Source organism: Physcomitrium patens, chromosome 2, assembly GCF_059467195.1.
Source record: "Physcomitrium patens ecotype Gransden chromosome 2, ASM5946719v1, whole genome shotgun sequence".
Lineage (NCBI taxonomy): Eukaryota > Viridiplantae > Streptophyta > Bryopsida > Funariales > Funariaceae > Physcomitrium > Physcomitrium patens.
Window position 1 is genome coordinate 7,293,659 of NC_143411.1, and position 12,703 is coordinate 7,306,361.

A 12,703-nucleotide genomic window follows, 5' to 3' on the forward strand; every position below is an offset into this window, starting at 1 on the left:
ATTTAAATAGAAAGCAATAGAAGATTTTAGAATTTCCATCTCTACCATTTTTTTCAATAATTCTATTAATTTAGGAAGTAAAAATCTTAGTATTGGAATAGGCTTCAAATTCCATGAAACATGTGGCACAATAAAAATTACTGTTGGTGTAACAATATTAGAATCTATACAATCTATCTCATTAGAAATCATAGAAAATGCCTTACCATGTCTAATAAGTATTTTTTGAAATATCTTCTTTTTTGGTATTGTTAAAAATTCACCTCCTCCAAACTTTAATTTATTCAATGACTTTTTAGTAAATTGATGTCCATTCTTTCTTAATCCTCACTGTTTAAGTGCTTTCTTAATATATTCCATGATATTAGATAGTATTTAAGTAGCTACTGGCTTAATCTTCTTAGCAACTATCTTATACTTTGTTTAAAACATAGCCTCATGCTTTAATTCATAACTAGTACCATCTTTCATACTTTCTATTACTTCCTTCAATTCTTTATAAGCTTCTTTTGAATGAAAATTTATCCATACTTCTTCTTTATTCCTTGCTATGCTTTCCAAAACTAACATCAAATTATTTTTTAAACCTACTTCTTTTATTATTCCATCTATAGCCTTTTTTTTTAAAAATCAAATATATATATATATATATATATATATATATATTTTAAAATCTTGTTTCTTCATCCTTCTTATATCTATTAAATTCAAAATTTTATTTTTTTTTAAATTTATAAAGCCACTATAATTCAAATTCAAAAACCTATTATTCAAAATATTTATATTAAAATCGGCATAATTTTATTTGCACCCTTATATCCTTTTTTTACAAAGGTACTTTCTAAAAATTCAAAAATCTATCTTTGGATTCTTAAGATACTTTTCTTAATTGATCTTGATGCCTTTCATAAATAGGCTTAATCATAAGGAATTTTAGTACTTTTTTTTCATCATAACTACAAATCCTAGCATAATAAGGACCATCATCTATTTTTACAACAGTGATATAAGGTTGACTAAGAATTATTAAATATATAGCTGAATTTTATACAAATAAGTTTTGCTCCACCTCCACATCTTTAATCCTTATCTTTACTACCGAATAAGCTCTATAAAGATCTTCTTATTAGTTATTTACTATTCTAATTATCCATCCATGATTTATATCAATAAGCCACTTACTCTTTTTATACAACTTCTTTGACATGATGTTAAATTCTAATTTGTGATCAATCAATGCCAATATTAGATCATTTAAATTACCAAGCTTTATTTATATATCTATTTTGATTTAGTCCAATAAGAAATTGAATAGCTCATTTTATCTTCTTTATGATCATTACACTTAATACAATTTGTAACTAGAGCTTCTTGTGCTTGATGTACTCTCATAAGCATATTATTATTGATCAAAGCCTTATCTTTCAAGTTTGCTTCTTTTCTTATTTTTGGCAATGTATATTGAACAAATATATATCCTATCTCTTCTTCTTCATCTTCAATCATGTCAATGTATAATATTTCAATCATAATAGCTTCAATTATCATTTGTCTCTTTTTCTTTATTACATCAATGATCAATTCATGGAAATCTTTCTTTGCTATACTAAGAACTTTTTTTAAGGCAAATTCAATTTTTGCATCTAAAAATTTTTCTTCCAAAATGTTCTTCATATCAATAGATGTTTTAATATAAAATTGAAGTTTATAAGCAATATTTTTATCTTTGGCCTTTTTTGATGCATATCATGGATATATATATTTATTATAATATTTACTTATAAAATCAAATAGAAATAAATAAAAGTAGATTTATTTTTATTATATATTTTAGAAAAGCTTTCTAGAAGCTTCATAATTTTTTTTTTAATTTTATATGTATTTGTAGTTGATTACTAGGATAAAAAATTGGTCAATAAATTAACCACATTTACATAGCTTATAGAACAAGTTAATTATGTAGCATACATATAAAAAACTTGCATTATAAGTTAAGATACGTCTCTTACAAAGTCAACATGTTTTTGAGGTCTTATAGGATATTGTTATATAGCTCTTAGTTAAGAATATATATAGAGACAAGAGTGAAGCCTTCTTTACTCTTGTCAATGCCTTTTTAGTCCTCACTCTTATTTTAAGACTTTCTAGTTTTCTTATTTTTTACAATAGCTATTCTAGTTTCATACTATATCATCTTTGAGTGATTTTTTTAGTTCTTTTGAATGAAACAAGAGTATATTAAATATTTCTTTGTTTGAGCTTTATGTCTTTGATAATTTTAGAAAAGTTCTAACTTTTTATTCTTATTTTGTTTTAGAAATGAGTGGATTACCTTATATTTTTGTGTTTTGAAGGTTGTAGATTATCTACCTTCAAAAAAAATAATTTAATTTTTTAACACCAATTTTTTTTAAAGAAAGTAGATTATCTCTCTTTGTAGAAATTTTCATTCAATATTAGAGATTGCAGACTACCTTCTTCTAATTTGACATATGAATTTGTTAAGTTCTTTAAAATAGAAGAAAAAATTATGGATGCTACACTTAGTGGAAGTGAAAATAGATTTGTAACTATTGCAAATCTTTGAAAATATGTCAATACTCTTAGAATGAAAATTTTACACATTATAAGTACCAACCATAGAAACACTAATCCTATGCCCATGGAATAAGTTTAAAATGTATATCAAGAAATTGTGTAGTTGAAGGAAGCAAGTAAATTGACTTCACAACCAAATCCAAGAGGTTTTACTTCTATAAGTATGATAGGAATATAGATTAGTATGCCCAATAAGTTAGATGGAATAATGTTATAATACCTATTGTTTTATTTAAGAATGTACCAGGCACTTGGCTGTAGAAGATGAAGTTGTGTTTTATAAATATTTAAAAAATCTTAATAGGTTTCATCTATATAAGAAGAATGTAATTCGAATTTTAATTCAAAAGTGCTTAAAAGTAATATAAAGTGCTCAAAAACATTCTTCTTAGTAACCTCAACCATATATAAATTCCAATTGCCTTATTACTTTCATAATTAGATAATTTTGATTTTTCTTTGTAAGACTTAGCTATAGTCAATGAGCTTTGGCGAGCTATAATTCTACTTGGTACAAAATTTTACATACAAATGGTACTATAAGCCTTCTATATATTCAAAAAAATTCAATCCAATTCAACTTATAAATTGTGAAAAAAAGCCTAAAAATTGCACTAATATCACTTGGCCGCCAACTTCAAAGTTGATGCAAATGTTCCAATAGTAATTTCTCTTTTTTTAATTATTAACTTCAATTCAAAATTAGTATATAGCTTGATATTGAAGTCTTTTAATATCATGCCATATTTCACTTTAATCCAATTAGTAGAACTTCAGATATTATAGAAATCTTATTTAACCTCAAATTATCAACTTCTAATACCGTCTTGTATCAAAACCTAGATATCTTTCAATTACACTATTAGATTAATTCAAAATTTTACACACATTTAGTATATTCAATTAACTAATCACTATCAAATTTTGAATTTTAAATGTAACATCAATTATACAAACTAGCCAATAGTGCAAGCCCTAATTATATTGCATAAATCTCAAATCACCAATTCAAATCCTAATCTTAAAAAAAAATTGTAAAGTTATTTCAAATCTTCTAAAAAAAACCATATACTTTTGGAATCAACTTAAAGTTAGCTCATCAATTCTAATTGCCAATCTTAGAATATTCCTTTATTTTGCCCTAGGCAATCATTTGAGTGGCTAGAGATCTGATTTTGATCTTGTTCTATAAACAATCAATCCTTGATTATCAATCTAATCTATCTTTGAGGTTTTTTAGGCCAATCCTACCTCCAATGTAATCCTACTATTAATTTTGCTAATTATTTATATCTTTTAATTTGATTTTACTAATTTATGGTCTTTTTAAGATAATAAAAGATAAAATTATTAACCAATTTTTAATCTATTAGCTATTAAGATAAGAAAATAAACCAATAGATTTTTATAAAAGCCATATTTAAATATTTTGAATCATTATTGAATCAAAATGATTAGATATTAATTGAAAATTTATTTTTGATTATATTTTCAATATGTAGTTGTATTACAATACAACAATAAGATCAAAATTTCAAATTTTTTTGCAATAAGTGAAATTCTATCTAAAATTGCATTCCTTCCAATATCTTGATGGATTTACTCATATTAGATTCATAGATGCACTTCTAATCTAAAAGTACTCTCTTAGTTTGCACTATCAATGATAAAGAATTTATAATTCTTTTATGATTTAATTTTATTTCTAGAAGTATTTATGGCTATATTTAGAAATAATAATTAAGAAAAATAAGCCAAGTAATGCCAACAGCTTCTAAATTTTTAGAACTTATATATTAAAGCCAAAACTAATACAAATTGATATAATACATTTTAAAACCCTCATTGAGTAAGAAAAGACTTGACATCATCAAGAGGATTTATGCTTATATTATGGAGAAGCTAAATATACTATCCAATATTATCCAAAGAAGAAATACAATTACAAAATAAGGAGCATAATTGCTAAAGAGGATAATGTATTAAAAAACAAGTTTTTCCAGCTATAACAAAAATTGTGTGGTTGAAATCATATACAATATCTAATAAAGGTCCTATTTTCTTCTTAAATCTTTTATCTTATTTTACAATAGATATGTATTTAGGATCTAAAAATCACAAAGTCTTTGCATTATTAGATTCAAGAGCCTCAACCTATTTTATAGACAAAGACTTTGTCAAAAAATATAAAATATCTTTACTCATGAAACCTAAATTTATACATATAGAAGTCATAGATAGTCGTTTGTTGTCTTTTGGAGATATTATTTATGAAATTATTTCTTTAGATGTAGTAATTAAAGATCATAATAGTATAATAATATTCAATATGATAAGATCTTTGATCAATCTAATTATTATAGGATTGTCATGGTTAAAAAATATAATCCTCAAATAGATTGGATTTCTTGTAACCTCAAATTTTTGTAGTTTAATCTAAAATTTAAATAATAAAGTAGAAATTGATAAACCTAATACATCCAAACCCTTATTGGTAGGTGCAAGAGCTTTTATATATGCGGCAATAGAAGGATCATCTTTTGCTATATATGCCACACTTATTTTTGATGGTGAAAAGATATCAAGTAATATTCTTAGCCAATATCAAGATTTTTGAGATATTTTTTTTAAAAAAATGTAGATATTCTTTTAGAGTATTGATCCAATGATTGTTTTATAAGAAAGAACTCAACTATCATTTGGACCAATCTACAACTTATCACAAAATTAATTGATTACACTAAATGAATACATTGATAAGAACTTGGCTAAAAATTTCATACACCATCCAAAATCTTGAGTAGGAATTCCTATTTTATTTGTGAAAAAAAAAGACGGATCTTTGCAAACGTGCATAGACTATTGATGACTTAAGAAGATCACCATCAAAAATAAGTATCTCTTAGTTTTCTTTTTAAGACTTCTTTACTAACCCAATCAAGTAAAGATCTATTCAAAAATACATCTATGAGAAGGATATAATTTATTCTACATTAAAAAAAGAGCTGAGTCGAAGATTACTTTTCAAACTAGGTATGGACATTTTGAATATAATGTCATGCCTTTTAGATTTACAAATGCACTAGTTGTTTTTTAACATCTCATAAATAATATCTAAGTCTCATGATACTTCTAAGTTTGAATTTAAGAATAATCTAATCTACTTTGAGGAATAATTATACATTTTAAAAGACTAAGTATGATTATATATTCTTCAAGCTCCTCATGACTTTTTAGCAGCTGGATATTTTTGATACAATAAAACTTTGAAGTTAATATTTAGAGATTTTTTATGGCCTCAATTGTAGAAAGTAGTCAAAGACTTTGTACAATCATATAATATTTTTTGAAGATCCAAAATTCCTCGTTATTGATTTTATGGACTTCTTCACCTATTACCTATTTATAAACAATCATGGTCTTTTATTTCTATGGATTTTATCAAGGTTCTTAAAATCTTAGATTTCTATGATTCTAAATTTGTGATAGTAGATTATTATATCAAGATGGCATATTTTGTAGCATTTACAAAATCTATCATAGATAAAAAAAAATGCTAAGCTATTTCTTGATAACATCTGTTACTATTATGAATTGCCAAAGGATATTATATTAGATAGGCAGACTTAATTTATATCAAGATTTTAGAGAACCCTTTTCAAGATTATGAAAGTAGATATAAAGCTCTCTTTGACTATTATGATGTAACACAACTAATAGGTAAATTAGATGAAAAAATTACTATATTATAAAAGATCTTACTTCAAATATTATAGCAAATTATCTTATAAAATAGATAATAGTCCAAAAGAAAGTAAAATTAAAGGTGTAAATACTATCTTTTTGTAAAGTAGACTTCTATTTATTTTATAAGGCTATAAATAAGACAATATAAGATAGATTAGAAAAATAAAGAATATGAGCATATATAGGTAGAATTTAGGAGTTTATTTTATTAAAAATTAACTCAAAAGGGCAAAATTTGATATCCAAAATGAACCAATTATTAACTTTGGTCGAAATCAAATCCCAAGATACAAAAATAGGCACCTATAGTAGCTTTGGGATTCTTTTGGAGATTAAAGAGTGGCATTTGAGAATAAAATTGATAAGGTTTGTTTAAAAATGAGGTAAAATATCTTATAGGAAATTTTGGAGATTCATGGAATTTTTTTTTTTTAAACATTGAAGGATGAGTTTTTCTTAGAAGGTAGTGATGTGATCACAAAGAAGTCATTTTTTAAATAGATTGAAAGGCCAAAAAAAGATCTTTTAGTAATAAAGTTATTAAAGAAATTTAAAAAGTAATATTCTTGTTTATTAAAAAAAGTGAGGTAATTATTGGATCCAAATAAAATAGAATTTTTTCTTCAAATATCTGATAGAAAGTTATAAGAGAAGTTGGAAATCTTACTTGAAGATAAAGAAGAAGATGAAGGATTGATAAAAAATTAAAAAGAAGTAAAAGAAGTAGTAGGATTACTTACAAAAAGAAAAAGAAAAAATGATAGGATGGGTATTTAAAGACTATAGCAAGTATCTCAAGTAAAAATACCTACTACCAATCATAAATCTATAATTCAATCTTTAATGGCTACATCAAAGAAAGAAAAATGGGCATTGATGAAATTATTCAAAAGATGAGAGATTTATGACTAAAATTTATAAAATTTGAAGAAAAGTAGCAATCATCAAGAATATCAACAAAATAAAGGTTATGATAGATAGAAGATATAATACATAAGTACATGTGGTGTAATTATCATTTTACTTATTCTACAAATTCCTTTCAAAATAAACCTATAGAAGGAGATTCAAATGCAGGAAAAGACTAAGTGCATGAGTTCTACTTATTAGGGTCATACAATTAAGTGTATTCAAAACCACTGAAAATACCTAGAAATACCATACTTTTTTTCACTTCCTAATAGTACTTCGCCATCACTTTTAATAACTACATATAATCTCGCACTATCCTAAAAGATAGTATATAATCATTCCATAATCAAAACATTGGAATCCTTCACCGCGAATTGTCCTTCTCAACACACTTCTTCATAGAATTCCAGATTCTAGAAACTCTTTTTGATAAATTATTCTCAATTTCCAATATTCAATATATTATAATCCTTCCATTCATATCCATTCTTCACAAATATTTTTAATTATTCTCTTTCAATTCACCACTGTATAACTCAACATTCAATAAATCAAATTCTTTTTTTGACAATATCAAATCTCTTTTCATTCTAGAATATTACTTTATATTTTTGAGAAACTATCTATAACTCTTGTTCTACAAAGAAAACAAAATCCAAGAAATAAACAAAGCAAGAAATAGTACCAAGCTTATCCCGACTCATAACTATCACAATCTGATCCTTAAACTAATTTCTATAATTCCTTTATACTTTCCCTTGATTTTCCAGTTGCTAATCATAATTCTATAATTAATCACTTTTAATAACTAAATCAATCATACGTCCCCCTGAATTACCTATTCTATAGACTATTAGTCTATTTTACCAATATCTTTTAAAAATGAATTAATATCTATTCTGCATATATGATTAGACTTACTCGAGATTGTATAAGCATAAGGATTGAAGCATTGAATCATATAAGTTTATTGTGTCCAAGTGCAATGAAATATGCAACAAATGAAAAGGTTGCTAGAGATATATTAGTTAATGCAAATAAGTCTACTTGAAAAGCCACAAATTAGAATGATCTAGTTGATAGTCTATATGTACATGCATATGTTGCAAGAAGTGAATATAAAGCATTAATAGAAAAATAAATAAATAAATAAAAATAATAAAGGACCATCAAAAAGAACTACAAGAAAAAAAAAACACAATAACAAAAGAATCTTATATATGTAGAAATAATAGAAAATATTTCTACAAAGGAAAGAAAAATTATGAAAGTAAAAGCAAATGTTCTTGCTTATGAATTGCAATTGGATATTGAAACAACAATAGATTTAAAGAAGATTTTAGAAGAACATATTTTAAATAAGAAGGTAGAATTTACATTAGAAGAAGTTCTTGGGATAGAAAAGAGGAAATTATATGAGATTATTATAGATATTATTAAAAGAAAATGACAAATTTTAGATAAAAATATGGCTTCAAATGCTTGTAAGATAAGAATAATGATAGATGAAGAGGACAATGATTATGAATATGAAAATATTTCACATATAAGAATTATAGAAGAAGAAGAAGAAGAAATTCAAACTTTGATTCATTATTCTCATAATCATTGAATAAGAGCAACGACGAAGATATTAGTGAAGTTGAGAAATTTAAAGGAACCTCTTGTGGCATTAATTGATCATGGTTTGGAGATCAATTTTATGTCAAAAGAATTGTATGAAAGGAGAAAGTGGCCTATTAATACCAAGCATGGGTGGATGATTTGAATAGTGTCGTATTACATGAAGTCTTATTTGAAAGTGTATTAGGTACCTAATTATGGAAGATAGAATAGATATTATAATAACAAAATCTTAATTTTAATAAAATACTAAATGAATTCTAATTAAATCTTAACAATGCTTAATAAGCTTTAATCAAATTCAAAAGAAATCTTAAAGATATTACAAAAGTAATAATAAGAAATTTTAAAGGAGTTGAAAGAAAATCTACAATAAACCTTAAAAGAATATTTAAGAAGCCTTAAAATATATTAGAATAATTACAAATATATCTTCAACAAATCTCAATCAAGTTCTAATTTAATCCTAGTTGAAATCCTAATGGACTGCAATCAAATCCTAGACAAATCCTAAATCTTAAACTAAATTCTAAATCAAATCCAAGATAAATCTAAAATCCTAAATCAAATCATAGATAAATCCTAAATCCTAAATTAAATCCTCAATCAAACCTTAGTTTTTAAATCAAACCCTAAATCAAATCTTAAACAAACTCTAAAACCTAAATCAAATCTTAAATCAAATACTAGATTCTTAATTAAATCCTAAATCAAATCTTAGATCAAATTTTAGATCCTAAACCAAATCCTAAATAAATCTTAAATCCTAAATCTTAAAGCAAATCCTAGATCAAATCCTAAACAAATCTTGAACTTTAAATCAAATCCTAAATAAATCCTAAATCCTAAACCAAATCCTACACAAATCATAAAATCTAAATCAAAACTTAAACAAATCCTAAATCAAATCCTAAATAAATCCTAAATCTTAAACCAAATCCTAAACAAATCCTAAATCCTAAACTAAATCCTAAATCAAATATTAATCCTACTTAATCTAAGTTTAATTCAATTTAGAATCTAAATATCTATCAATTATATCATTGACCTTGCTTTAAAATTTATATTTCTTTTAAAAACTTAGCAAGAAACAAGAATAAAAAATTTAAAGATAATTGCACTTAAAAAATAGAAGAAAAATCCTAAAATCTACTCAAGTATTACCCAGCCTTTTACACCAATCAAAATGTTGAATTTTTAGTACCAATATCTCTTCATTAAATCATTCAATTGTCTTTAAATTTCATATTTGTATAGAAAATCAAGTCTATTGCCTTTAAACACAAATTTTACCTAAATCTAATTAGGAAATTACTAAAAATCTTAGAAAACCTAATTGCATTTCAAAGTTCAATTTTTGAAACCTCAACCTACTTGAAATTCAATAGCCTTTAATTCAACTATTTAATCAAGCTCAAACTTATAGCATATACTTTAAACAACTATTTTCATAAGTCATCAAAATTTGAACTATAGATCTACTACCAACCTCACGAAATTCTCCAAAACACAACATCTTTTTTATTTTACAAATTTCAGAGTCATCCAAAAAAATTGTGACTTTGAGAAGCTCTTACAAAGTCATTACACACTTAATTTCCTCAAAACCAATAATTATAAAAACTCTATCAAGTTTTTTCTCAAAATTTACTCTTTGATTTGCCAAAAAACTCTCGAATTGTCATCGATTCCTAATTTTGTGCCTCAAGGTCTGATTTCGATCCATGTTGATAACCAATCCTTTTTGGATAACAAATTTTGTTATTTTGAATTAAATTTTGTTCCAATCAACTTCTAAATTCTTCTTACATATGCATATATTCTTTATTTTTCTAATCTATCTTATTTTGCCTTATTTATGGCCTTATAAAATAAGTAGAAGCCTATTTTATAAAAATATAATATTTAAATTTTTAGTTCTACTTTCTTTTGGACTATTTTCTATTTTCTAAGATGATGTATTATGATATTTGAAGTAAGATCTTCTATAATATAATAGATTCTTCACCCCTTTTAGTTATTAGTTGTATTACATGACAACATCCCATCTCCCCCCTCCCTCCCCTCCCTTGAACTTATGCATCCTCCGACATGCCTCAATGATTCTTCAATATATTGATATAGAGTAATTTTCAACTTGATCAGATATTTGATCTTCAATTTGATCTTCTTCTCCCATCTCAATATCTTGTAATGGATTTTGTTCCTTATCAAAAGTAATATTTTCACATCTTTACTTAAATAACTTGATTCTCTTCTCTACTATAGATATCTTTGATTCTGTACTATCAAATTCTTATAACAAGTATGTTCTATAGTCTTATACTTGTTAGACAACATAAGGCCCAAACCACCTCATTGCAATTTTTTTTACTATATTATATTAATTATCCAAACTACTATTATTAAGTAACATCCAATTATCATTTTGAATTAGTTTTGGATGCAATCAATGCTTTTTGTCATCCCTTTCTTTATTTTTCTTCCTTTCTTCTTTTAACTTTTATATAGCTATTTTAATGTCCTCGGATCTTCTTTCAAGTTATTGAATTTGTAATGCTAATAATTCTTCTCTTCTTAAACTATCTTTCTAAGGTAATACATTCGATGTTGGTACAACCTCCTCTATTGGCATCACCGAGTTTTGTCTATACATAAATTTTGCTAGCATATATCTTGTAACTGTACTATCAGTTGTATAATCCATCCATGATATAAATGGTAATAACTTAGGCCAATCATCTATCTTACCTTTGTATAGATGATTTAATCAATACTTTAACAATTGGAGAGTGTCCATGTTCATTCTCACCATTTCCTTCCAGATTATATGAGATTGTTAATATAAGTCTAATATCAATCTTTCCAAAGAATTTTTGTGCTTTATTTACATCTAATTTTCTTCTATCTACAGTTATTTTTCTAATACAATCATATCATCAAATAATTTCTTCTAATATAAACTGACATACTCTTTCTATAGTCTTTATTCAAAGTGCTCTTCCCTCAACTTGATTTATTAAATCCTCTTAAACAAGTATCAAATAATTCTTTTGTTCAAATCTCATTGGTATTGCAACTAAATCAACCACTCATTTCTAGTGAATTACTGATAGATATGTCGGATGCAATCCATCTCAATGACAAATGTTTGAATTTATTTGACAAGTCTTTTTAAGATCCTACAAAATCCATTATATCCTTATCGATGCCCTTCCACTAATATTTTTCTTTCAATTTGGTAAATGTTACCCAAATACTTAAATGCCATGTCTATAAACTTTCATGAAATTCCTTAATGATCTTTTGTTGAGCTTCCAAATTGCATATTACTTCTTAAGGTGCTTCTATTCTTTTTTTGGATGCTTCTATAAAAATCCATTTTAGAAAAAATATCCATGTACTTTCCTTTAAATCTTCTTAAATTCTTTCTTGATCCAATCTTCTTACTACATTAATGTACTTAAATATTTTTTTATATACAACCAATTACCATCATATAACTCTTTTGAGAATAATTCAAGTGATATAACCAAATACAATCCATCTCTTCTTGCACTCAAAGTCGAATAAAAGTTGGTGCTAATATTTTCTTCATCATCAACCATATCATTTTCATCATCATATTGTGCTTGTGACAACATATCTGTAATTGCATTATTTTTTCTTAAAATATGCTTAAATTTTGGATTCATAGACTTTATATATATAATCCATCTTAACATTGGTAAATCTTGTCTAGAACAGCTAGTAATTATCCCTAATAGAGATAAATAATCTATTTCTATAACTATTGTTATACCAATCAAGTCTTCTTTTTCAT